This window comes from Lissotriton vulgaris, chromosome 6, assembly GCF_964263255.1.
Source record: "Lissotriton vulgaris chromosome 6, aLisVul1.2, whole genome shotgun sequence".
In the NCBI taxonomy this organism is placed as follows: domain Eukaryota; kingdom Metazoa; phylum Chordata; class Amphibia; order Caudata; family Salamandridae; genus Lissotriton; species Lissotriton vulgaris.
Genome location: NC_141694.1, coordinates 1325424982 through 1325448359, shown reverse-complemented (window position 1 = coordinate 1325448359; position 23378 = coordinate 1325424982). Strand labels below are relative to the sequence as shown.

The 23378-nt window shown below is 43.5% G+C and overlaps 1 protein-coding gene across 3 annotated transcripts in view; it reads right to left on the bottom strand.

Annotated features, from left to right (window-relative positions):
• SASH1 (SAM and SH3 domain containing 1) overlaps positions 1–23378 on the bottom strand; it is a 576231-nt gene that overhangs the window by 325324 nt on the left and 227529 nt on the right. The gene's annotated exons all lie outside the window — the stretch shown is intronic.

Sequence of the window (23378 nt, the reverse complement as noted above, 5' to 3'; positions counted from 1 at the left end):
GCTGGGGATAAAATGGAGGTTGAAAAAGAAGGGTTTAATTCATTTCTGAAAGTGGGTAGAGACGAGGGAATGTAGATGGCAGGTGGGAGTGAGTTTCAAACCTTGGGCACACATGCAGAGAAGAAATGGTTTAAGGAATGTTTTTGTTGGGCATGAGTATTTCCTTTAGTAGAGAGTCTGTCCTGCGGAGATGTTAGGAGCCTTAGTAGAGTCTGTCCTACAGAGATGTTGAGAGCCTTAGTAGAGTCTGTCATGAGATGTTGGGAGCCTTAGTAGAGTCTGTCCTGAGATGTTGGGTGCCTTAGTAAAGTCTGTCCTGAGATGTTGGGTGCTTTAGTAAAGTCTGTCCTGAGATGTTGGGTGCCTTAGTAAAGTCTGTCCTGAGATGTTGGGAGCCTTAGTAGAGTCTGTCCTGCGAAAGTGTTGGGAGTCTAGAGTCTGTCCTGCTGAGATTTTGGGAGCCTAAGTATAGTGTCCTGAGATGTTGGGATCCTTCGTAGAGTCTGTCCTGCAGAGATGTTGGGAGCCTTAGCAGAGTCTGACGTGCGGAGATACTGGGAGCCATAGTAGAGTCTGCCGTGCGGAGATGCAGGGAGCCTTAGTAGAGTCTGTTCTGCGGAGATGTTGGGAGCCTTAGCAGAGTCTGACGTGCGGAAATACTGGGAGCCATAGTAAAGTCTGCCGTGCGGAGATGCAGGGAGCCTTAGTACAGTCTGCCCTGCGGAGATGTTGGTAGCCTTAGTAGCTTGGACAGTGGCCAGCCATTGCCAACTAGAGACCCCCATTTCTAACAAACAACCATTGCGATTTGGAGAGGAGTAAACATCTCAATGCCCATTAGATTCCCCATGTTGGACTAATGTTCTGATTTGTTACCTTTGCCTCAAATTGTAAAGCGCTCTGATATACTTCGGGTTCAAGTTTGCACTATATAAAACTATAAATAACTAAATGTAACTTTCATAATCGAGGTAACTGTTAGCAGCAATACGATGTGTCTCTCCTCGGAGACTCGGACATATTTGAAGTGCTCACCGTCCTTTTTCCCCAGCAGCCCCCCCCCCCCCCCCAAGGGTCGGCAATCTGAGGGGTAGCCCCGGGCGCCATAAGCTCTAGCTACGCCCCTGCACTGGTATGTGGTAAGACATTCACAGACATTGAAAATAAGGTGTATGGTAGGACGGCTCGTTCAAGTCTGAGCCCTTACCACACAGTTGTTGAGAATCTCAGTGAAACATTAGTATAGTATGTATGGAAATTTCACCTTATGTTATTTTGTCTGTTGCATGCAACGCCTTGTACCTTTGATATCTGGCACGTAATACACACCAGTTGACATGAATTTGGTGCAACTGTTCTACAAGAAAATACTTTTATGGCCTTATGTGCCGAAATAAAGTTTTTATGAAATGAAATTAAACAAGAAAATGTATTTCCAAATACATGTAGGCTGCTAACAGTTTCAGTGTTCCCTGAACGTTTTCCTTTGTACTATTCATCTCGTTCTTTTTGGTAGTGGAGCCATCTAGCAAATGTCTGGGCAAAAACGAGTGGTATCTCCCAATATTTACTTGTAAAATTTCAATGTGGACAAGTAATCACTTGATGAACTACTGGAAGACTGGTGTGGGCTCTCATGCCTATAGAAATGCCATTTAGTTACTTTTTCCAATTGTTGGGATTTCAGGTATTGAACCATATAAAGCAAATCAATATTTTCAGATGGTTGAAACATAAGTAGATCAGAACCAGTTGGTTTTAAAGTCGATGAGCGCAAAGCTCATATATATATCCTCAAAATCTCAGATTAATAAATTGAAGCAACAGACACCTGAAAATAAGAAACAGAAATAATTCAATTAATAAAAGAATCAAGAACCTAGATGTTTATTATAGCCTTATAGTCTGCTGCCGAGGGCTATACCGCGGGCTGCAGGAGAGGGTCTATAACAAGGGAAAGGGCATTTAATATCAGGTAAAGCCTGAGGCAGAAGGGCTATAAGGCTATTAGAACATTCCGCTCACTAAAGGTAGAATTTGCTAAATTAAAAAGGTAGAGATAGAAGGACAATCCCTGGAATGCCGGAGTTCAAGGCTTATACATGCCATTATAAGCTAGGCGCTACTCCACAGTCTTCAATGGAGTTCTCAACATGCCAATGTTATAATATAGCCTTATAGCCCGCAGCAGCAGGCTATACCGGGTGTTGAAGTCCCACTCCAGTGTTAAAGATTCGAGGCGAGAGCCTATAGCAAGGAGAGGAAGGCCTTTAATGGCCAGTATAGCCTGCTAGAGGGCAGAATGTTGAAATTAGTAAAGCAATGGCCTCACGGAGACTGAGGCCTTTGTTCATAGCAACAGCTATAAAGGAAAAACATTTTAATGTTGGAGCTCTGGGCTTATACCAGCCATTATAAGCCCGGAGCCACTCCACTGTATTCAATGACACAAGACGGTATTCATTACATTATAGAATTGTTAAAGCTCAATTCCATCTTCAATGAAAAAGAGAAAGATGCAAATTGACAAAAAACCATAAGATCCGTAATCAACCAATGTCAAAAGCTTTATATGGATGCATAACATAACCGAATCTTGTGCACCCAGAAAACCAAGAACCATCGGTAGAGTGGTAGGCAAGCATCACCAGAATGAGCCACTTAATGGTCTATTAAAAAATCGAGAACAGTGTTTTATAACGTCTCACTTGTTGATTTAAAGGGAGTCTCCTAGTACAACGAGCATACAGAAATGTAGGGAGGCTGTCCAAACTGTTCACTAGCTATAAATTATTGTGGATGTATTAATGTTGCGATGACTACACTTGTCTGTATTGGGGAATCTGTTGTAACTAATATTCATGGGACCAAATGTAGAAACAAATAAAAAAAGAAACATTGAGACAAAAATAAAATAGAGACTCATGCACGCAGAATGGCGACTATGAATCACCGAAACCGTTCACATCTTGGCTACACTTCCCCAGTCTCTCTCAAGCAAAGGAGGCCAGGGGAAAGGTGCAGTACCTTCTGAATGTATCCTTTCACACTTTCCATGGTGAGTTCGATGCTCCACCAGGACAAGGCCCATGCACAATCTTTGAATACATTCTGGGGTGACGAGGCATACCAGCTTTGTTGAGACAATCCGAATGTTTCAACATATGTTCTGGGACATAACTAGCACAATTTCCAGTTATCAAAGAAGGACGACTGAAAAGAAAGGGAGCCAAATCTTCCTGTGTGCCAGTGCAAGATTAGTTAGCAGATTTAATCGGGAAGCAATTTAAGTAAAAACAGATGATACTCGGTTTAGAAGTTGCATTTAATTTCCTCTTAGTGCCCCACTGTCGAGTGCTTGCTATGTTGGCAAATTAGTTATTCTGTGCCCCACAGTCGTGGAAAAATTGCAGTCCTACTTTTATCTTTGGAGCATCTTTTTCCCCCCTTTCAAAATCTGAACACGCAAATACCTTCGGATTGTTAATTGCCTAAGAGTCACCATGGTATCCACGTTGCCTTGCAATAAAATGTAAAACATGGCATTTTGTGTACTCTATGGTCCCTTTAGGTGTCAGGAAGGCTTCGAGCATATGATGAACTCAAATTAAATAAGTGTATAAAGAATGACACATCTATCAAAGGGGCTTCAGCTTGCTCTCCAAAAAGTACAATTTCAACTCAGCTGGTTAGCATATTAAAGTATCACACAAAAATATGCACATCTAAACGACAGTAAAAAGTGAGCATGTTTACATGTGGGGCTAATTAATGGATGACGATTTGCTCAGTCGAGCGCAAGCAAAATGTAGTTTGGCCAGTCAGACATTTTGCGTTAAAATCTCCATTTTGCAATTCCACCCTCCACGCGCACTTGGTATGTAAGAATGCAAAGCATGCACGAGACGAGCGAGACTGTAATAACGGTCAGGTAATGGAGGGGTTGGCTAACCTTTGGGTAATACTGTCTGCAGGGGTGTAAAGCAATCAGGAGGCCTGGTGCCTCGTTAAACCCACTGAGTTGGAATAACCCGAGGGCAGGCCCGCCCCTTCAGAGATTTACCGGCTGCCAGACAGAAAGCAGACATAACATGCATGGGTTCGATTGAGCGCATTTTAGTGCAGGGCAAACCACACGAACACTTGTGATGTTTAACAAAATAGATATGTAGACCTCTGGACCACTAGATGGGTTCCATTCTTCTAAGGCTCGTCCTACCTGGACGAATGTCACAGTGTCAAAATAAAGGAATGCAGCAATTAAATGCGAGTTCCAAAAAGATAGCAACTTGCATTCCCATGAACGATTGTTCTTTTTGTTTGATAACTGTATTCTTCAAGCTAAACATTCTACACTATGCCAGTGCTTCTATGATTGTTTAGAGCAATAGTTAGCACATTATTTTGCCTAACAGTGGACGCCATGTTATCTTTAGGGCTATCAAAGAGGGTCAGTGTTAGAAATTGGGTTTATGGTTGGCAGAGGTATGCACCCTGTCCAAGCAGGAACCACAATCCTAGTCAGGTTAAGTGTAGTACACACCAAACGTTAACTTGTGCCCACCCTCTGGTAGCTAGGCCCAGAGCAGACTGGTGAAACTAAAGCGGCAATGTTTACAGTATTTGGGCACCTACACACAGTAACACAGTGAAAACACCACAAAAGTACTACACACCAGATTAGAAAAAAGGCAATACTTAACTGAGGAAAGCAAGACCAAAACAATAAAAATCCAACATACACAAGTCAAGATATCAATTTTGCAAGATTAAATCAAAAGGCAGTGCTTAGAAATCATTAGCTCCAACTGGGGCTATCTGGTCGCCAAGTCAAATAAAAACATTTGTCTCATTACGATGGAGCACGAGCCAGATACAGGGGTCACGCAAACCCGCTGACAATGCCCTGTATGCGCCGAAGCTAGGGAGCAATGCATTGAGCAAAGAAAGAGATGTGTCTCTGTCGAAGGTGAGGTGTAGTTTCCAAAGTCGGGCAACGCTGTTAATGCCTCAATGTCAAGAGAGCTGTGCATCCAGTGAATGTGCTGATGTCGAACCACTGGGCTGTAGGCGAAGCATTCGTCTAAAGCCTCGCAGAGCGAGGAATGTGTCAGGGACGGTGCATTGCAGACATCAGTGATGCGGTGTACAACACACGTGAAGCAGTAGTGATGCAGAGGAGCTGCATCTGCAAAGTTGGAGATCTGCAAAGATTGAGGTGTGGCACATTCAGAGAGCGGTGTCCAAGGCTTCGGGGCCAGTCATGCCGATTCGGCCATACTGCGTAGAAATGCACAGGTTCTGATCGACGCGTCAGTGCCAATGCATTGGTTTTTTGGGTTGCAGCACCAAAAGATCACTTCCACTGGCCCAGGCCTGGAGTTGGCACCACCTGGCAGAGCAGGACCAACAGCAAAATGCAGGTGAAGTCTTTGATAGCTCTGTTCTGTCTTCTCACACCCAGGCAAGCAGCAGGCCAACACAGCAAACCAAGCAGCAAAATGGCAGTCCCTCCTGGCAGCACAAGAACTCTTCTTCCTTGTAAAATGTCCTCAGTTCTAGAAGTGCTCCAAGTATATGGTGTCAGAGGTCCAGTACTTACAACCATTTAGGCCTTTGAAGTAGGGAGACTTAGACACACTACAGGGGGGTATGCAACTCTAAGTGCGAGTACAGGCTCAATCCTATTTGGGGGCGAGTATCAGCTCCTCCATCACACTCTAGCGCAGGAAGACCCATCAGCCAGGTGATGGGCCATCAGGATATGAAGGTCACACCTCAGCTCCCTTTGTGTGCAACTCTCTAGCTGGAGTGCAAAAAGCCCAGCTGTCACCCAACCCAGACGTGTATTTCAGAGATAGGTAGAGGCACAGACTGGTTAAAGTAATAAAAGACCAACTTTCAAAAAGTGGCTTTTTCAGACCTGCAACTTAAACACCACCTTCACTAAAAGATGGGTTTTTAAATTGTGAGTCCAGAGACATCAAATGTACTATGCCTGTCTTTTCACAATTGGAAGTAACACTTCTAAAGTGATGCAAGGTAGCTCCAATGCTAACCTATGGGAAAGATAGACCTTGCTATAGTAATAAAACAAATGTAGCAGTTTTTCACTACTAGGACATGTGAAACTCAAAAGTACATGTCCTACCTTTTAAATACACTGCACTCTGCCCATAGGGCTACCTAGGGCCTATCTTAGGGGTGACCTATGTAATAAAAGGGAAGGTTTGCGACTGGCAGGTAGGTAAACTTACCAGGTCGAAATGGCAGTTTAGAAATGCACATACAAAATCTGCAGTAGGCGGCCTGAGACATCTTTTAAAGCGCTACTCGTGTGGGTGGCACAGTCAGTACTGCAAGCCAACTAGTAGCATTTAATTTACAGGCCCTTGGCATATAGTGCACTGTAGCCGGGACCTATATGTAAACCAAATATACCAATCATGGAGAAACCAAATGCCATTACATTTTAGACATACAGCATATCCACTTCAGCACGGTCAGCAGTGAAAAATAGCAGTGTCCTAAAGCCAGCAAAAAAGAAGTTCAGTACACATTCAAAAACTGGGGGTTAGAAGGCAAAAAGTCAGGGGGAACCACGCTAAACAATACCAGGTCTAACAGTCGGCCATCAATTTTTCCCAGCTGCCGCCATTGGAAAATGGCTAAAGTATCACTTCTGTGGTCACTACAACATGGCCACCCAAAGCAAATAAGTATTATAGAAAAGACAGCTGAGAAGTACACCAGATTTGGCAGAATGTTAGATTTTTACTCAGAAAGCATGCTTTTTGTGATTTAATGTAAACCTGTTCAGCCAGAGAAATGAAGGTTTAAAATTAGTGGTATGTGGACAGTTGGCCCAGCTAGAATCCTTCCATCCTTCAGCTGCACCACAAATTAAACCAGTTAGGAAATCCAACCCCATGCAGTACACAACAGGATGTGGGAGCACACCACTAACCTCTCAGGCAAGGTTCACCCCTAGCATTCTGGGAAATGCAGTCTCCTGTAGCTCGCTCCGATATTTTGAGTGTTTTGCCAAGGTTGGCGCAGATAGTGCTGATCTCTAGACACATGTTTCTGGTTTATTAACAGTCATCAGTAGAGAATACAGTCTTTCTATTTGGGGTTTGCTGACTAGGCTGCCAAATATTATATCAGGTCCGGTACCACTCACTGGCGCGCAGGTGCTTCATCCACGAGCTTGTCAGCTCAGTAAGAAGTATTATAGAAAAAAACAGATGAGAAGTACACCAGATTTGGCAGAATGTTAGATTTTTACTCCGAAATCATGCTTTTTGTGATTTAGTGTAAACCCGCTCAGCCAGAGAAATGAAGGTTTAAAAGTTAGTGATATGTGGACAGTTGGCCCAGCTAGAATCCTTCCATCCTTCAGCTGCACCACAAATTAAAACAATAAAGAAATCCAACCCCATGCAGTACAAGGCCAAAGGGTAAACCTTCATGGGATTACCTACGTAAATACTTCATATGAGATTACCTACTTAAATTCTTCATATGATCCGTAATGTTAAGTGAATTTGTTGGGGGGTATACATTTGCCACTTTTAAGACACTTTTTTCCAGACCCCGTTGACTACACTCTGTAGTTTAGATTGATACACTACACACATTCCTGAGATGGGGAAAATAGCACACAACCTGAGAGCCATTGTTACAAAACCAAAGAGAGATAAAGCACTTCTAAACATTATTCAGCACTCTCCAATGCCTCAAAATCTACCTCGAAGTTCAGGAAATAATTACTCTCACTTTGTAAACATCCTCGCTACATAGAATTTGTCTATAGCACTATATTACACATTGTTTAATATGGGAATATGACCACATATCAACTGGCAGATTAGCTATTGTGAACAGAATGATTGGCCTTTCTCACTGATTTTTTGGAACAGGCTTTAAGCCTAAACCTACTTTCAAACATAGCTCTACAACCCACATTTGGTGTGCCGAGTCTTTATCTTGTTTATGTGAAGGCAATACCTGCACCCCACACTTTAGTGATTTGTAAACAGTGCTGAATATAACTTCCAACACGCACAATCATGTTTAAAACCATGGGTTAGTCTGTTTCCATGCTATGTAGCCACACATTTACACTCTGTAACTCTATGCTGCAAACGACAATTGTGTATGAGTGATACCATCAATAATGTCATTTGAGATGTCCTGAGTGGTGTAGTATGTGAGGTCATAAGCAATGCATGCTGGGGACATAAGTTATTGCTAGGGAACTGAATTATGACTGTCTAATTTCAGTGTTTTTTTTTTAAAGAAAGTTTTTATATTAATACAAGGCCTAACTTCTATGCTTGTGCATATATTACCCAATGGCAACTGCCACTGGGTGGTTATAGTTAGGTCAGCATTTCCATAGGAATTGTGTTTTTTGTGTTGCTAATAACTTTGGCATCGTTTACCGAATCTCCACGAAATGTTCCAAAAAGGCACTACTTGACTAGTTTGTGCATGGAAAGTTTCGGGGTGATCCGTCGACCGGAGGCTATGAAAAAATCAAGGTCCAAAATGCAAAATCCCCATGTATTTTCCATAGACTTCTTTAGACAGAGAGCTACTGCTAAACGGATTTCCACCAGGACACTAGATCTTGGTATTCAGATTGTGTTTTTTATGATTTGGTGTAAATCAGTTCAGTAGTTTTTGAGAAATTAAGGTTTAAAAATATTTGTATATCTGGACAGTTGGTTTCGAGGGTCTCTCATGAGAGTCCCTCAAACCCAATTTGCAGAGAGTTTTTAGCCAATTAAACAAGCACTGGCGTTGCCAATAGGTCTCGCAGTAGGAAAGTTGGAGCTATTACAATTGCAAATAACAATGCCTTTTATTTTTGTTTTCATTTTAAAAATATAAAGGGCTTTGCCATTTACAAAACCAATACCTCCAACTTTCCTACTGCGAGACCTATTGGCAACGCCAGTGCTTGTTGATGTAGGTAGGCTGTTAGTGAAATGAGCCACATTGTCGGTAGCGCCTTTTATTAGGCTGAATGGTCGACGGCGTTTCGATCCTCATGAATTGGGATCATCTTCAGGACTGGGTTGGGTGGAGAACAGTACTGTACAAGGGGAGAGAGAAGGGGGTGGGGTCAGGACAAACCAAGGAGAATGACAACCGCAGGAATGGCATGGTGCTATGGACGCGCCTGGCAAGGGCCACTAGGGAGTACTGAGAGGGCTGGGCAAGTGCAAAGAGGATCTGAAGAGTGTGAGGGGAGAGCCTTGGGGGACAGTCAGGAACTCTAGTAACAAGTTGACTGGCGTGGTGGCCGATAAGGGCGTGCAAGATACAACAATGGGTGTGGTGGCAAATGGAAGTGAGCTCAGGAGAGGCTGGGAGCAAGTGGTAGCCGTGCTGGAGGCTCTCTGTAGGGTGGAAATGAGGACGTTCGTGTCCACAAAGCCGGGGAGCAAGTGGTAGCCCGTGCTCGAGCCGCTCTGTTGGGTGGAAAAGAGGACGGTCATGTCCACGAAGGGCTATGGACTGAGTCAACCAAGTAACTGGAGGGGCTAGCTGCGGGTAGCAATGAGGAAGGGTCTGGATGTGGTCAGGGTTTGGTTCCGCGGGAAGGAACTGGAAAGGGGATGGCCAGGTCCAACAGACAGGGTACAAGATCGGTGTGTGCTTGTATCCGCAGGGCGACAAAAAGCGAATAAGATATATGGCGAGCCCGAGGGGCTTGTGAGTGCGTGGAGGGCATTGGCTGGTGGGTTGGGAGAGGAGGGAGGTGCAGGGGTGGGGGCAACAGGAGCGGGAGAGGAAGGCGTGGAGTTGGGAAGGCTAAGGCGGAAGAGCCGGGGCAGGAGCGAGGCAAGACTAACTGAATATGTGAATACCTGTTGGGATATAGATCGACCATATATCGGTGAAAGGAGGCAGGGAGGTAGTCTGAATGAATCCGGGGGCTGCGTAGGGAAAAGTCAAGGGATGAGGGTAAATCAACTGAGAATGCACGTTGGAAGGCGTACCCGTGGGGGGAGTGTAGTATGAAACTAACCTGAGTGCCGGGTCGTTCAGGGAAGAAAGGTGGCGTGTTGACTTTAGAAATAACGTCTGATCCCACCGGTGATCAGGAAAGCAGAGACTGGATCTGCATCGTGGAAAAAATAACTTCGAATACGGGATCGGGCAGCTCATGGACAGCTAGAGCGAGCAGAGGGTAGAGGACGGTGAAACACGTACCTCTGGAGAAGTAATGCAGCACGGAGAAGCCCGGACAAGTCTGGCATAGTCAGGGAAACGCCACGAACTCCGGAAGTAACGTCGGGATTGCGGGGGGAGTGGCCAAGTCACATGTGGAACAGGGGGAGGGGAGGAACGGGGTGGTGGACAGGGATAGGTCAGACCCGTGGACTGGGAGGGACGAGTGGGTGTGATGAATGAAGGAACAACAAACAGAATGGGAGGCAATGTTGTCCGTGATGAGACGATATCGCCAGGTAGCGCAAGTTGGAATACACTTGCATTCAAAGCAACAATTGTCCGAATCGACGGAGCAATCAGGGACAATGTAGTCACGAAGAAACATTTAGACGCTAGGTGAAAAAATCGGCGGGCACATAAATACAAGCATTATTATGGTCCTATGCAGATACACACCGTCTGGTGAAAAAATCGGAGGGCACAGAAATGCGAGCATAGTTATGGTCATATGAAGGTACATACAGTCTGGGATAACATATTCTGCCGTGCTGAAAGTGAAACCAGCCATCGGCATTGCTGTGGTGGGGGAGAGGGGGCGGGGGAGAGGCAAGCAGGGAACAAGTTAAACGAGGTCTGGCAGGGAACAGATGGCCTGGGCGTGAAGCAGGGGGCGGGGCAGCGCTGGGGAAGCCTGTGGGAGGGTGATTGATGACTTTGATGTGGTGAGGGAGGAGAGCCTTTTGCGAGCCTGCAGGAGAAATGCTGCCGATGCGCGTGCATGTTTAATCACGTGGTTCACGTGAACTGCATGAAAACCGCGGGGCTGAAAGCCCGTGGTTTGAAGAAGATTTTCGCCACTTGAATTCTCGCTCCGCTCGATGCGCTTGCGCACATCGATAGGTCGCGAGACCTAAAAAAACAACATGACTCGTCGAAGGCATCTTTGGTAATATGACACGTAATTTGGAGGGACTCTGTTTCTCAGTGTCACATTCACATTGGCAGCTTTATTTACTTAGGATTCTTTTTAAAAAGCCCTACAGTACAGGTCAACTGAGAACCCTTTGAGGCCCTAGAGCCCTTGATGCTCTGCGTCATCCCATGTTACTTTGGCAGCTCAGCTTTATTAAGGGAGCTATCAAAGTTACATTCTTTTAATCTTTTCATTCTTTTCATCTGGCACCAATTGGGGCGTTGCCGAGCAAAGTGTCATTTTTATGTGACAACGCCGCCTATTTTATTTTCTCTCTACCTCATGTTCGGTTTCAGCTGCTCTAAAGGCGGCATTGTTGCAAAACCTGTTGGTTATTAATTCTGCCGAAGACTAGTGTTTGTGGTGTTGTCTGGGATATGTAATATGTCCCTCCCTTGAGGGTATGCAGCCTAATTGACTGCGGCACAGCGTTTTTCACACACCTTTCAATTACAATTACAATTTTTGCTTCTGGCACACACATTTGTGCATCCTACATATAACAAACTACAGACAGTAACTCTGTGGCGGAGCGCATTCGCCTGTACATTTTCTCTCTGGTTTCTTTTTAATAATGTAATCTGACCAGGTCGACTGGACTATTAATAATGCATTTACTGCACTTGCCACATAATTCACCGGCTGCTGTATAATTTCCACATTTCAACAAAAATATTTCTTGCAGAAACAGATCAAATGTTACCTAAAAATCACAACAACCTATGCTGTACAGTGGCAGACAGACCAGTTGGGAAAATTAACAGGCCAGCATTCAGATACTGGCGGCCGTACTACGGCGTTAAACTGGTGCTAACAAAGAGAAACATTTGCCCAAACTTTAATAATTTGTGTTTAAATGACAAAAATATCACATACTGCCATATAATCTGGTGCACTGTGTCACACAATTTGCCTATTTTGGTCACATAATCTAGTACTAACATACTAAAATCGTATTTGTCATTTGTACAGAACCTTCAGCACCGGTATATATTGGTAAGATTTTGTTTTAATGATATCCCTTGAATGTTTGTTTTCCCGGCTAATATTTACTTGGTGAATGGCCTACCGCCATGTCCCTGTGACGGGAAAGCTGCGCAATCAATTTTACATATTTTATTCTTCTGTAGATTTTATGATCCTCAAAGGAAAACCTTTTTTAGTCTCTATGCTTCGAAAACACAAATGTGCCCATTATAAACCGGCACTGCACTTTATTCAACAGCTTCCCTTTGTATGTTGTGCTGTAGCATCCTTTTTATGGGCGGTGGCAAAGCGCAGACTTTTGAAAAGGATAATTGGGGATAGAAAAGTCTAGAAAGTGTTTATTGAGAGATCATAGCAGTAAGATGAGGTTTAGGATTAGTTTAATTGTAATTGCAAATTGCATTTATATATAACTTATTATCCTTGATGAGGCGTCAAAGTGCTTTTTCGGCGAGTAGCACGCTACTCCAGAACCCATACAGGATTAGTGGTGAATTAGTATAGTGAAAATATGAAAGTAACTTGAGAGATGGATATGTTAGTCAGTTATTTGGATTGAGAGGGATAGTATAAGGAGAGAGGAAGGAGGGAAGAATCTCTAGGAACAGATTAGGGAGCTCATCGTAGTAATATGAGCTTTGGGATGTTTCTGCTGAGTAGCTACTGGCTGCCCCAGGACCCGTAAATTTAGCAAAAAAGACCTCTCTAAATGAAAGCACATACACACACATATACACATGTGACGTTGATTTTTGAACACAAGAAGTGGTTTTTAAACAAATGATTGACTGGAATCTTGTAAGAAGACCCTTGATTTTCTCCATATAAATTTTAAGAAACCTTCTGATTTCCATGCACTACAGAGCTCATTCAGTGGAAGGCCAAGATCAATGGTCTCCAAGTCGGACTTGATTTTTACTAATTTACTAACTTCTACGACTGGCATTCGAATCTTTCAAACGTAAAAACCAACTGCCCAGCTTAATCATCTTTCCCAATCAGCATCACTCTCCAATTAGCGGCTCATTGTTACAACTTTGAATAGAGCAGCCACAGTTATGGAAAATAAATCTCGTCAGCCGCACTCTTCCACAACACACACAGATCTAGTGGTCTTTCATGGCCCCTAGATAGAGTCATGTAGAAGCATAAGGAATTCTGGATCTGAGAGAGGGAACTCCAAGCGCCAGATAGAACAAACCAGGATTGTGCTCACAAATCCCTCACAGAAACCCTCAGCTCGAGAGGCACCCTGTTTGTTCCGGTAAGGAGCCTTGAGGGTGTGATCACATTTTGAAGTCTAGTGTTCATGCCAGAACAGTTGCATAACGTCTCACGTAGCACTTTTTTAGGCGCTTAATATAGGAACATTTTACGTATATCGACCATTCTACGAGCCACACTATGCATTCAGGAGATTTGCAATTAAAAGTCCCTGATTTTCTTTTCTTTCTCATTTTCACAAACATGAATAGAGACAGAAAACATTACTTTCCATATCTGTACTCATGATTAAAACAGAAGACATAAATAACTTATTTTGAGTGTAGACCCATGCTTTCAGTCATGACTGCCAGGCCAAAAGATATGCTTATGAACAGCACAGAGTTTAAATATATGAGATGTCCTATGGAAGCAAAAACAGCTGCAGATGCAGACGAGCTAGTACTCCAATGCTATTCTCAAGTGAGTGTATTCTTCTATTACTTATAGCTCCTTTATTCTCTAAATTCCTTAAGTCGTCAAAGTGCAAGCGCATATTTAAATACATGTGGAAATGTGCGAGTTGCTTAGTTGTTCACTGACCAATGTATGAATGAATGTGAGAGTACATCAACACGAAAATTAAAAAGTATGCATTCATGCATACATAAAAGTAAAGAAAAAACATGCACTAAAACCAGGAGGCCTGAGATTAATTAACTTGTGTGATCCCTCAAGCTTTACACCACAAGAAAGGGGTGTCTTACACTGAAGCCTCCAATGCCTGCGCAGAAACAATGCGGGCAGCAAAATCCTAATGGGCACTTTAGTAAGTGACCAGATGTGCAGTGGCCATCCGTTAGTGGGACACAATACCCTACAAAGTAGAAGAAGAGGAGGACATGGTGATGATTCTCTACTACATTTGACTGAGCTGAGTGGTGTAAAGCAGAATACATGGTAAAAAATAAAAATAAAAGAACTGGGTCAATCAAGTTGTGAGTCTGAGGACCTGTCCAGTTAACGAAGTCACACCAAGAGCTGTTGTCATATGTTGACTAAAAATATTGGAAACTCTCTCAAACCCCCACTCCCCCTTACAAAGTACCAGTTGTTACAATGTGACTAAAGGTAGGCACTTCATTCATCCAGGCACTGAGAATAATATACAATTGAAGACATTTTCTACCGCCGGAACAAAATGAGTAGTTTATGCTCTTAATGGACCTCAACGGAAACTGTATGTTGGACAATTTTCACGTAACATCAGAATACAAATAAACGAACACAAATTGGCAATGAGGACAAAAACTATGGGGCCAGGGGATCATGTAATATTTAATTGAGTATGGACATGTAAGCTCCTTACTTCTACCAAAAATATATTACATAGATATCACTTTGAGGAGAGCTGGTCATATTGCTTAGTGTTTACTCTAATAGAAATGTTGGTGGATTAAATTCTTGAATGCACTAAACCCGGATGTTTTAAATGGCTCACATGATTGTTCTCGTTTTCTGCAGGATGAATAATTTAATTTAGGTTAACGTACCCAACAGATGTAGCAGGCTCGTAAAAAATGAGGAAAGACTGAAAGGAGGAGAAGGTTGATTTAAGGAGATTAGCATTCTATAAACTGAAGACAAGCATTTTTTCAAGAATTTTGGGCCCAATAGGCAACAGTGTCAATTGGGAACATGCAACTTCGAGCATCAAGTTTTAGCTGGCTTTAAGATATTAGTAGTAGGAGCAATTTTATTATCTGATATGAAAGTGTTTTTTAATGTGGAAAATGTTAGATCTGTGCGGCACAGTCTTTGATATGTGTATGGCAATTCTTTTTAAAGTCACTGCTAATACTACTGATGAAGGAAGGGAGCACAGCCAGGAAATGCGCTGAGCTAAATGTATGTGGAAAATGTTAAGAAGAATTAGTATTTAGTTGAAGATTTCCTTCTAGAAATAATTAAAAAATAATTTTAAAAACATGGATTTCTTTCCTTTGTGAGCGCTCCCCATAATCGTGGCAAGTGCCACAAACTTTGTGTACTTTTTTTCTGACCATTACCCAGTCATTGGGACAGCAGTGAAGACAGGAAAAAACAGCGTGTAAATGCAATCACCTTTGTGCAGGACAGGGGCGTTCCTGCTGCAAGCATAATTCAAGAATATGAGGCTAGTACAAATATTGAACAATCCCTTATCTCACTCTCGTCTTGTAAGAAATCTTTTTATTGGATTTTCTTGGAAGAGAAAAAGGTGAGAAAACATAACAACCCCAAACCACAGTACGCATATATCGTAGCACCGTAAGGCAGTTCCGGAAAAGGCATGGCAGGTACCACATCTTTGGAAAGAGACACATGACAAACAATTCCCTTAGATCCATCTTTTACTCATTCTCCGAAGTGTCCTTGTCTGGAGCACTACCTCCCCCTCTCTAAGCTCCCCAGGAGGCCCACACCTTGTCCATCTCTTCTTGTCTTAATCTCTGTGAGAACCAATAAGCAATAAGCCATCAAGCCTGAGAAAATGATTACTGAGAAAGGGAGTCATCCAGTGTTCTTATAAACTGAATTGCCTCTAGGTGCAAGTAGAATTTCGTTTGTGAATCTGGTACAAGCGAAACTTGTCAAGGCACAGTAGATTTGACTACTTCACAATAGTGAGAGTTTCCCACTCTGCTTATGAGTGTGCATCTTGAGAGCTAAATAGTGTTGGGAAGGGGTAGATAAAGAACTGCAACTACACTGCCCCCAGAGGCTGAGAGCTGTAGATGAACAATACTGCTAGGTCTGCACAAACCTTCAAGACACCTCCACTCGCTCTGGTTCCTACTTGCACAAATCCCACACATACAGAAAACCACCTACGTTGCTCCTAAAGAGTGGAACAACCTCCCCCTACACATAAAAGACTCCTCCATACTTCTTGAATTCCACAAGAAACGGAAGACCTTGCTTTTCGAGTAGTCCCACTGGGCTCTAGTTGTGGCTAGACTGATGCCTGCTCAGCGCCAGGATACCCTCACGGGTCACAGTGTGCTCTACAGATCTGGATGACATAACATGCAGGGCCTAAGTATGGTCTGTGTACCCTTCTGATCTCACTCGCTTCTCCCCTCCAAGAGAACAACAGTCTATCAGAAATCGACAGCCCGGCTGGAGCAGCAGCTCTCCTGCAGAGTTGAGGCCACCCTACAAACTTGAGAAGCAATAACGATGCCCCACCATCCTACCCTGGAACCGCCAAGCATGACCATCATATCAAAATACATTAGCAGCCGCAGTTTTGTGTTGGTGGGTTGCAATGGCACTGTTGTGTTAGTAAGTACAGGACAGCTGGCTTGTCAAAAAAAAGAAAGAAAGCTGAAAAGTTAATAGATCCCGCGTGTAAATGCGGTTTGACCACATAACTAGACAAGACTCAAAACTGAGCTTTTTCACAGAAGTGATCTCCAGCAAGTTTCAACGAGGCGGAACGAAAGAAGTAAAGCACTCCTGCCCCCTGCCTTACATTTATGAGGTGTAGATTTATGAGTGCCCTTTATCTTCCATAAAATATCGCATTCCGACGCTCTAAACATCTGCTTGATTTGACACAGAAAACTGCAAGGCCACTCTGTGCTCAGCCCCCTCGAAGAATGGCTGCGTAGAAATCTAAATTACGCCATCTGTGCTAAAGAAAATGTACAAACCAATAGGTGCTTTGATTTTGAATGTAATATTTACTCAACAGCTTTATTATTTCCAGAGTAGAAGCTTTGAACCCAAAGTAGGTACCAGCTCATCTCATCCCAGAGTGCATCGTGTAATGGAAGAGTCCTGCTATATAAATATGTGAAATAAATGCCAATACCACCACCTGTGGGCACAGTTTTCCCTTAGTATGGAATTGATCCAAATGAAGGAGAGGTAGAAGGTACAAACCCTTCCTAAAGAAATGAGCCCCTCCTGGAAAAAGGATCACCCTGGATTTCAAATTATCATCATGATGAGAACATATTGTAAACTAAAACAAAACGTTTAAAAGTTCTGATAATTGTGTCTCTATGAATGATAGATGGGACAAATAATTTCAAAATGTGATGTAGCAATCTCACAAAAACTCAAACAACTACCAGGTGCAGACCAACATTTTCAAACTGGGCCTTAAGTGAAAATAATCCTGAGGGTGTGAAGGAAAACAAGTGCACAGAGCAAGAACACACAACACGAAGAAACTGGGAACTGAGAGAAAGAGGAAAGCCCCCTGTTTTGACTGTACAAGTGGGCGTGCCCTTTAGCACCAGGCACATGGTCCTTTTATATAGGGGTACAACCTAGGCACCACGCTCCACAGCCGGGTGAAGCTCACTTGAAATTTACTGCTCGTAAAACGAGACAATGAATGCAGGGGATTAGAAGACATTTATCAAATGATTGGGAGAGAAGGAAGAGAATTGGAAACATGGTGTGGGGATAATCAAGGCATGGAAGGGTAGAGCAGCAGGGCTTTGAGTGGGGTGAAAACAGGTGAGAATCATAAAGGGGTGTTGTCAATGCAATTAAGGGCGAAGCCTAAAACACGTCAGCTAAAAATTTGTGTTTAGCATAGGGTGCTGCCCGACTAGTATTTTGTAGTTCTTGTCATTGCATCCAGATATATGATGCAACAAGTAACATTATACCTACAAGTCAGGACTATTGGCTTTGTCAATGGTTGTTTGCTGCATAGGATAAATGAGCAGCAACTATAGCTTGTATATAATATTGAAAAGGCTTCCACTTAAAGCCCTGGTGACAACAGGACGATGTTGCTGCTCCTGCTTTTCAAAAAGAGAAGGGAAATCCAGAGAGAAAAGGACTCTTTGAAGGATTTCCCTCCCCTACAACGTTCACCTTCCATGACGTCATGCCGTAACCTCCACTAGTGAGAAGAGAGCAGTGAGCAGTGTGAGCAGCGCACATCGATGTGCCTGCTCCCACTGCACTCCGTAAAAAATGGACCACCTGTGCCAGGGCACAAAACAGAGCCTGACAGAGACCAGTTTCGAGGCACCCTCTCAGCACCGGTGAGACCCGGCCCACTTAAAGCCCTGGGTAGAGGTAATCAAACATACAGAGGGAGCAGGACGAAAGAGGAGCACAGCAGAGACCCGCACTGTTGGAGGACTACGAACATTAAGCCATGTTTGCATACCATCAATTCTGGAGTGTGTGAACACACGTGAGCAATGCTGACATGAACTTTGTTTTTCTTCCCCACCGCTGTATGAAGGGGTAAAGGAGATGGATTCATGTCCTTTATCTCTCCTGCATGTCGGGATCAATATGGCCTGCAAGTCTGCATGGCTTTGGCCTTCGCATATTAGGAAGATGATGAGGAGCCCGAGGGCTGTGTCCCGGGCAGTAGTGGCCAGCAAGAGGAAAGGCAGAGAAAATCAGACACATGGCGTAAGCAAAAGACAAATGTAAATCGTTAGGGAATCAGTGATGGGACTGAGGGCCATTCAAGTCATGAAGGCAGGAGGTGGTTGATGACTCATTGAACACCTAGGAGAGAAGCCTGTAGCAATGGAGTATCATTCAAAAGCTTTGGATGCTTTTGTCTGTTTTGTGGGCACACCCATATGTGGGTGTGTGTTTATGCTGTGACTCCGTGCAGCAAAAAAGTATGCTTAAATACTTTTATGTGAGTTTTTATTTTGGTGGGACAATTTGGCCTAGAATCTATTTCCCAAACTGCCTTGCAACAGGCAAAGAAATTAGCTCAGTTATGTTCACAGTCGTCAGTGGACATTTCCTGGCAGTCACTGGTGAAGACTGTCCTCAAAGTCGGATTCTGGATTGTAAATGAGCCAAACTGTGAGGGGAGCTGTTTATGAACTTGTTGGGAGCCTACTTGTCAGGCCACATGTTAAAGCAGTCTCATACGTGAACGGCCCTGCCTGCTTTGCTGGGTGGAGTCGCAACGAGTTTTGTGTTAAGGTGTAAGCACTCATTTTGTGATCTTTGTAGGGCCACACACCTTCTACGACTCAGAAAATACCATGACTCGTGGCCATCAGGGCACATGGTAAATAAAAGGGTGTGGAGATTCTTAGACAGGGGCTACAATCACTCACAAGTTGAATCTATTGCTGCAATGTGAAATGATGTTCTCATCCTGTCCGGTGCTTGGAGTGAGGTCCTACAATGTTTTTAAGCTGGCATCCAGACAGACCTACACGAAAGCCTGAGAAGTGGCATAGAAAGGGTGGGGCCTTGTGCACCACAGGAGCTGCCACAGCCACTGGTGTTCTATGCTGCCCCAATGGCCGGACTGCTGAACATCTGGACAATCCAAGATACAGATACCCAATTTATCGAAACTCAAATAAGAATTTGTATATTTAGATTCAGACTTGGGGTTTCGAGTTGATATTGAAATGTTGACACGTATTTACTGTGTAGTTAATGCATTTTAGGTAGGCAAGCACTTTTTGTCTTAAATGAACTTCAAAATGTTACTCTTTGTTTCTAAAATGCCAGACTTCAACATGTGTTTATTAGAAATAAGGTCCCTTTATGTCTGAATAGACTTCATCCTTTATCTATTCTAGATCATGATCGATGGACTTGGTATTATGCACTTTGAAAACTAATTAATGCCAGCTATCTTCACATATGTCTCAAGGTTTGCGGTCTCTGGTGACGCTGGGCACATGATTTGTTCTAATATATTGTGGGGGTGACATTTCCTGGATTGGTACCCACAATGAATGATAATGGTCGATGCCTCATTTTCCACGGCAAACAAGATCTGGGTTGTCAAGCAGTTGCCTTGGCTGCTTCCTTAAATGCTGTGGGCGTACCAACGAATCCAGTCCCTGAAAGCCGGTCATGCGCATTTAATTGAAAGAAAATAGTTCTTTCCTAAATGCAGAGTCCTGTTCCCTTCTAAAAGTAGAAGCGCCATCCTCCTGTCTCCTTCAGAAAAGGAAACATGTCTTATTTGACAAGCATCAATGTTCCACTTCTCATTTGCATACACGCGAAATTCCAAGGCGCCAATCAGTGTGACACTAATCGGTGAAAGATGGCACTATAAGTGACACAAGTACACAGATAGCCCACCCAGGCTGCTCTCCAGCTACACAGTATGATGTTTGCAGCGAGCCCAGCTCAGCGTAGTGCTGTTTGCTCCTCGGACATTTACCACCAGGGCTGGAATGGAAACCAACACCAACCCTGGCAAGCATGCTCAAACCAGACCCACATTGCAGGAGCCTGCACCCAGAACGAGGGTATGGGTGGCCCAAGGAAGCTCATCCTGCCCTGAAAGCAGCCCCGTAGCCTGGACCTCACCAGAACAAGCATTTGCAATGCAATAGGTCTCGCATTATTTAAGTTTGAGCTATTATTATTGTAAATGGCAATGTTTTTTGCTTTATGCTATAGTTTTCTTATGTACATAAAAAGCTACATATAAAGTATTTGTTGTTAAAATTATTTATGCAGTATTTAAATTTGTTTGCATAAAAGATTACAAGAATATCTTAGCAAAAAAGTTAAACTTTTTAATGGTAATTGACTAAATGTCCATTTGTACATTTTAATTTCAAATAGGTAAGTGTAAACATCACAAATATATTGTGCAAACAGTGCAAAATATTTTAGCCATAAATATTTTTGTTTTATGAGGTAGTTTGTAAGAAAATGATTGTAAAAGGCAAACACTGTAATTAAAATGTAACATATAACAGTACAGTTATGGCTAGTAAACATACATTAGTAGTATAGTATAATTGTAAACAAGATGTAAATAAGACTACAGAAATTAGCATGAATTATCACTTTAATATCAACTTTACAAACATTTTGAAAACACGATCACAGCTGGTAATCATGCATTGGCTTGTTATTACAAGCATTTCATTTTAATAAATATTTCTGATTCCCAAAAACAAATATGACAGTCTCTCAAAATAATGGCTTTTCAGTTTTAGTTGTATCTTTGATCTCCATGTCATCAAGTACTCATGAATATTACTGCCCCATGGACAGAGTCTGGCTTTACATGTCTACATATCAACATCCAATTCCATGAACACCCATCGCATGCCAGGGATGACCATCACCGCTGGTGAAGAGAAGCACAATTGTGTCAAGAATGCCCACAATACGTTGTGGTCCCATTATACCAGGGATGGGCTCAATAATGCCAAAGATGCCAACATCATGCCAAGCATTGCTAGACTAAAAGTGGGAATAATTCTAACAGGGACACCACCAATAAATTAAGAAGGAACACCATTACGCTAAGGCAAGCATTACCGCCTTCGGGTAAAGTCCGCGCTATATAAAAATGCATAAATACATGAATAAAGAAATACCGCCTTCGGGTAAAGTCCGCGCTATATAAAAATGCATAAATACATAAATAAATAAATACCGCCTTCGGGTAAAGTCTGCGCTATATAAAAATGCATAATTAAATAAATAAATACATACCGCAAAACATCCTCGTTACTCTGCCGGCCTGCGACCAGGAAGTCAGGCAGGCCGGCGCGACACCCGGAAACAGGAAGTAGGAGGGCGGGAGCCTACCCCGCCTCCCACGGAAGAGCCGCGATTGGAGCCGTGTTGGGAGCAGGGAGCACCGGAGCAGGCAGGAGCCTACCCTGCGCCCCGGTGCCGAAGGAGGGAAGAAGAGTCCTGCTGCCGGGCCTTGCAGCGGAGGAGAGGAAGCCGGTGAGTGCGTTGCTGAGCGGCGGGCGGGCGGAGGGAGAGGAGCATGTAGGCGCGGGGGGGGGGGGGCGGCCTGTGTATGTGTGTGTATGTGTGTGCGTGCGTGTGTGTATGTGTCTTGGAGTGCGTGTGTGTGACTGTGGGGGAGGGGGTGTGTGTGTGTGAGCGAGTGTCTGTCTGCGACGTGTGTGTGTGTGTGTGTGTGTCTGTGTGCATGCATGCATGCGCGGTAGGCTGGGAGGGCGGCGCATGCGCAGTAGGCTGGGAGGGCGGCGCAGGACGGAACGTGCGCGTTCGCGCAGCCAAATCCGAATGCTAAAAATCGTGCCAGTTTCTTGTCCCTCATTCCCCGGCATCAGACAGCTATAGAGTCTCTGTCCCTGTTCCAGGGCGAGACCTAAAAACGCTTGAGTGGCAGAATGACTTTTGCTTCTTCAATACAATGGTCACTTCAGTGAAGCAGGAAATTCTTTAAGAATCAGGGGCCCAGAAGGAAGCCTAAACTGTGGTGACCACACACAGTATGTGCCACCATTACTAGAGAAATAGAAAGTGTCCTCTAACAAAGCCAGGAATGTTTGAACTATCCATTTGCCACATAAAAATGAGTCATCGCTGCACGAAGAGACCCGAAATAGAACCTCATTGTGGCAAATATTCTTTTTTTTTTTTAAAACTTGCCGGGATGTTTAGCTCACTTGGCATGGATCTCGGCACATGGGAGAAATAGTCTTCCATAACCTCAAGGAAACATCCCTTATTTCTTGTGGGTTGACCCATGGCTCCCTTGCATCACTGGCTTGCACTTTGGCAGACCTCCATCCATCCAAGCCTCAGCATCATAATTCAATCTTCTTTTCACATCTGCACATTAATTCGGTTAGCTTAGTCTCAGAGCCTTGATCTGGAATAAATTATAGAGAGCTCCACACAGAATTAGAAACACATCATGCTCACCGTACCTACATAGAATTGGCCACAGTAGGTTGTACGCATCTTCATGGTCATGTCCATTCCGCTAAGGTCATTGGACCAGTTGCCTCGTAATTCACTGTAAACTGCATTACTGCTTCAGATACCAATTCACATAGAGCATTCCCAGAGCAAAAGTGCTCCTCCGAATAATGTGCCAAATGAAAAATTGAGAAAACATGTTTGAGTGTAAAAATTTGGAGTTTTTACCTTAATATTCGGTATAAGGGCATTAAGGTGAGCTAAAATGTTGAGCCCTTGTGGGTGCGGGCACTTGCGTAATTTATTTACTGGAAAAATACTTGGTTGACTTTTTAATATTGAATGATTGAATTGCAATCAG